Source organism: Anopheles ziemanni (genome assembly GCF_943734765.1).
Source record: "Anopheles ziemanni chromosome X unlocalized genomic scaffold, idAnoZiCoDA_A2_x.2 X_unloc_26, whole genome shotgun sequence".
Classification (NCBI taxonomy): Eukaryota; Metazoa; Arthropoda; class Insecta; order Diptera; family Culicidae; genus Anopheles; species Anopheles ziemanni.
In genome coordinates, this window is record NW_026689792.1 from 147,091 (window position 1) to 152,500 (window position 5,410).

The following is a 5,410-nucleotide window of genomic DNA, read 5'->3' on the forward strand; positions in this document are numbered from 1 at the left end:
TCTTCATCCCTGGCCGCTATTCGCGTACCAAGGTAATTTTTGTTCATTTTATCAACATTTTTCATCTTTGACTGTTTATATCGGCCTTGCCATGAACCGATAGCGCTTCGCTGTGTTCTAACGTAAGTTAGTACTACTCAATACCTTTCCAAATCATGTCTTAGATTGTCATTTGCTTGCTTACAGCCGGAGCTATGAGCGATACCGTAAAAAGTACCGAAACTTGGAAAAATCCTTGGATCGCCCATATCCCCCCTTTGGGGACCAGATATCGAAAAAAGTTCTTATTCAAAAAGTTGCGCCTTAACGTGTTCTAGTTATGCCTAGAACATTTCACTTCGCTAGCTGGCCTGCAACTTAGCCGTAATTGGGATTTTAGGGTGTTCATGGAGGGCCCATTTCCTGCGACTTGGTATCTTTTGGGCCCTATGTTTCTCTAATATCTCCACAAGTTTTCCAGATAGCTTTCTCATACTTTCAGGGTGCCTAGAGCACCTCAAGACCTTTCCAACGCTATGCCGTTCGCCTCGCTCGGACATCTACAGCCGAAGTTATTCGAGGTACACGGTACCTTACCCTGTTTTCTCAGTACTTGGTCGAAAATTTCGATCAGCCATATGACCGACTTGGACAACCCTGAGCGGGTTGGCCCCATATAACTAAACTTTTGTCTCTTGTAGGCAAACTTATAAATGTTCTACGTCAACTCGCTATCTCGTACCGCCTTGACGGTATACTTGGTCCAAGGGCCATTTCCAGCGACTTGGTCGCAATTTCGCTCTAAGTTTCGCTAATACCTTCGTCCGTGGACATGGTGATTTTTTGTTCGTATTTTTCCTTGATAGTCCCACTCAAGACTATTCCATACCAGAGCCAAGCGTCCCGCTAAGTGCCATACAGCCTGAGCAGTAATTCATGAAAGGTACCTCTACCAGTTTTTGCCATACTTGGGTACAAACTTTGTATCGCCCATATCTCCACTTTGGAGGCCAGCCAGCACCTTTGCATCATATACTTTTTTCTTGGTCATACCATGCACTAAATATAATTGTTCTACGCCAACTTGCTATCTCTTCTCTAACTTGCCGTTATTCTTGGTCCAAGTCCCATTTCATTCGTTTTCGGACCCATTTTGCTATATGTTTCACTAATAGCTTCGGCCATGGACAAGCTGATATTCTGTTTGTATTTTTGCTTGATAGTCCCACTCAAGACCATTCCAAAACACACCGCAACTTGTCGCTCGGTGGCAAACTGAGCGAGTTATAATTCATGAAAGATACCTCAACTTGGTACACCATGTGGTCGGCCCAAACCATATACCGACCAAACGACCGACTTGGAGCACCCTGACCGGGTTGCCCCCATATAATGAAAGTTGCGTCTCTACACGCCCAACTTATGAATATTCTACGCCAAGTCGCTATCTCTTACCGGTAAGCCGGTATTCACCTTCCAAGGGTGATTTTGGTCAAGTGCCATTTCCTGAGACTTGGTCCCCGAATTGGACCATCATCACCTAATATCTCCGTGGTCTTTCAACTCAGCCTCATAAAACTTTCAGGGTAGATAGGTCTCCCCAAGACCTTTCCAACGGTGAGCCGTTTGCCTCGCTCGGCCATCTACAGCCGAAGTTATTAATGGTACTTGGTACCTTACCCTGTTTTTTCCATACTTGTTCGTACTTGGGTACAAACTTTGGATCGCCCATATCTCCACTTTGGAGGCCAGCTAGCACCTTGGCCCCATATACTTTTTTGTTGGTCATGCCATGCACCAAATATAATTATTCTACGCCAACTTGCTATCTCTTCTCCAACTTGCCGTTATTCTTGGTCCAATTCCCATTTCATTCGTTTTTGGACCCATTTTGCTATATGTTTCACTAATAGCTTCGGCCATGGACAAGCTGATTTTCGATTGGTATTTTTCCTTGATAGTCCCACTCAAGACCATTCCAAAACACACCGCAGCTTGTCGCTCGGTGGCAAACTGACCAAGTTATAATTCATGAAAGGTACCTCAACTTGGCACACCACGTGGTCGGCCCAAACCATAAACCAACCAAACGACCGACTTGGAGCACCCTGACCGGGTTGGCCCCATATAATAAAAGTTGCGTCTCTACACGCCCAACTTATGAATATTCTACGCCAAGTCGCTATCTCTTACCGGTAAGCCGGTATTCACCTTCCAAGGGTGATTTTGGTCAAGCGCCATTTCCTGCGACTTGGTCCCCGAATTGGACCATCATCACCTAATATCTCCGTGGTCTTTCAACTCAGCCTCATGAAACTTTCAGGGTAGATAGGTCTCCCCAAGACCTTTCCAACGGTGAGCCGTTTGCCTCGCTCGGCCATCTACAGCCGAAGTTATTAATGGTACTTGGTACCTTACCCTGTTTTTTCCATACTTGTTCGTACTTGGGTACAAACTTTGGATCGCCCATATCTCCACTTTGGAGGCCAGCCAGCACCTTGGCCCCATATACTTTTTTGTTGGTGATACCATGCACCAAATATAATTGTTCTACGCAAGCTTGCTATCTCTTCTCCAACTTGCGGTTATTTTTGACTCAAGTCCCATTTCCATAGTTTTTGGTACCAATTTGCTCTATGTTTCGCTAATAGCTTCGCCCAAGGACTTTGTGATTTTTTGTTCGCATTTTTCCTAAATAGTCCCACTCAAGACTATTCCAAATCACACCTTAGCTTGTCGCTCAGTGCCATACAGCCAGAGTTTTAATTCATGAAAGGTACATCACCTTGGTACACCACGTGGTCGGTCCAAACCATCAACCAACCATATGACCGACTTCGAGTCGAGCTAGCGGCTAGGCTCAATATAATGAAATGCGTGTCTTGATGCGGGCTACTGACGGTCTGAACAATGTAGCTCGCTAGCTCGTCTCTAAACTTGTGTTTTGGTCGAATATTGGGTGTTCATGTACCACTTCGGGTAACATGGACTTTGGTGCAACTTTACCACTTGTGCACTTAATAACTTCCCGGTCATTCAAGTCTTTGCCTTCATACTTTCAGGGTAGTTAGGTCTCGTCGAGACCTTTCCATACATATGCCAAACTCATCGATCGGACATCTATAGCCCGAGTTATTCGCGGTACACCGTACCTTACCCTGTTTTTTCCTCAATTGGGTACAAACCTTGGAACACCCATATCGCCCCTTTAGAGACTAGCTGGCACGTTGGCCTCATATAATGATAAGTGCACCTCAACTAGGGCTACTGACGGTCAGAACATTTCAACTTGCTAGCTCGGGCCCACACTTGTGTTTTTCTCGAATATATGGTTCAAGTGTGCCACTTTGGGCACTTTTGGACATTTTGTCCCCACACAACTTTCTTGCCTTGGTAGATAGGGTCTTGTGATCTTGGGCAAAAAGATGCACCAAGATAAAGTCTAACTTTCGTTCTTGTACCGCAAAGCGCTATCTCAAACACCCGAGGAGATAGAAAGTGATTATGTTCGGTATATCGGTCTTCCATGGCCTACTATGGTAAACCCCTGCAGGTATGCAACCGAAGGTGCTTGGTACATGTATTTGGTGCAATATCGGTGCAAAGTAGGTGTTTCCTTGATCGGGCTATAACTTTCTTGGTTGATGTTGGATTGCTTTGCGGTCTTCGGGGGATAGTTAGGGAACATGTTGGCCAACATTTCCTTATTCCTCAGCCTGGCCGTACCTCTTACCGTCTAGGCGGTATACATGCTCTAAGTTGGAACTTGTGTTCCTTTGGGTAACTTCTCTGACTTTGACGCTTAATAACTTTCGTTCATATGCAGTCTAAGCTCTGCAACTCTCAGGAAAGCTAGTACTACTCATTTCCTTTCCATATCAGTCTTTGGCTTGTCGATCCGATGTCTACAGCCTTACTTATTCACGTTCCCTGTGAAGGTAGGTTTTTGCCCATTTTCCAGTTCATGTGGTAACATTCCCAGACTTTGCCGGCTTTCTCTTCATGTGGTAACTTGCTTGCTCATGTGGTAACTTGGAAGTGTATTTCTGACAGACCCAATCTGGGACTTAGCCGATTTTTCTCTGCATATTATATGGATCCATCACTAGGCCATCTTGCTTGCTCATGTGGTAACTTGGAAGTGTATTTCTGACAGACCCAATCTGGGACTTAGCCGATTTTTCTCTTCATATTATATGGATCCTGGACTTAGCCGATTTTTCTCTTCATATCATATGGATCCATCACTAGGCCATCTTGCTTGCTTGTGTGGTAACTTGGAAGTGTATTTCTGACAGACCCAATCTGGGACTTAGCCGATTTTTCTCTTCATATCATATGGATCCATCACTAGGCCATCTTGCTTGCTTGTGTGGTAACTTGGAAGTGTATTTCTGACAGACCCAATCTGGGACTTAGCCGATTTTTCTCTTCATATTATATGGATCCTGGACTTAGCCGATTTTTCTCTTCATATCATATGGATCCATCATTAGGCCATCTTGCTTGCTTGTGTGGTAACTTGATAGTGTATTTCCGACAGACCCAATCTCGGACTTAGCCGATTTTTCTCTGCATATTATATGGTTCCATCACTAGGCCATCTTGCTTGCTTGTGTGGTATCTTGAAAGTGTATGTCTGACAGACCCAATCTCGGACTTAGCCGATTTTTCTCTTCATATAATATGGATCCTGGACTTAGCCTGTTATTAGGTTATTATATATGGATCCTGGACTTAGCCGATTATTAGGTTATTATATATGGATCCTGGACTTAGCCGATTTTTCTCTTCATATAATATGGATCCGGGACTTAGCCGATTATTAGGTTATTATATATGGATCCTGGACTTAGCCGATATTTCTCTTCATATAATATGGATCCGGGACTTAGCCAATTTTTCTCTTCATATAATATGGATCCGGGACTTAGCCGATTTTTCTCTTCATATAATATGGATCCGGGACTTAGCCAATTTTTCTCTTCATGTGGTAACGTATGCCAATCGCTCACAAGTCATGGGATAAGGGTACTTGTGTTCTTCCATCTTCTAAGTCCCGCACGGGGACATCGTGATCGCCCCAAGTCCGGAATAGCGCCAAGTCAAGCCCCACGGTGGCCGTGCAGGACCTGTTAGCGGCGGCCCCACTGACAGCACTAATCCGGACTTAGAAATTATATCTTTCTAATCGAACACCACACATGCAACACCACCATACCACCATCTCCTTGCAAGTACCTAAGTACCCGCAACTCCATGGTGAAGGCAATGTCACTCCATCACCAACCTCTTTGCACTGCAAGCACTTGCGTACCCACAACACTCCGAAGAAGGCAACGGCGCGCGATGCTCGACTCCACACACCACACCACACCACACCACCGATGGCCAGCCAGCCAGCCAGCCCAGCTAAGGACTAACCAACCAA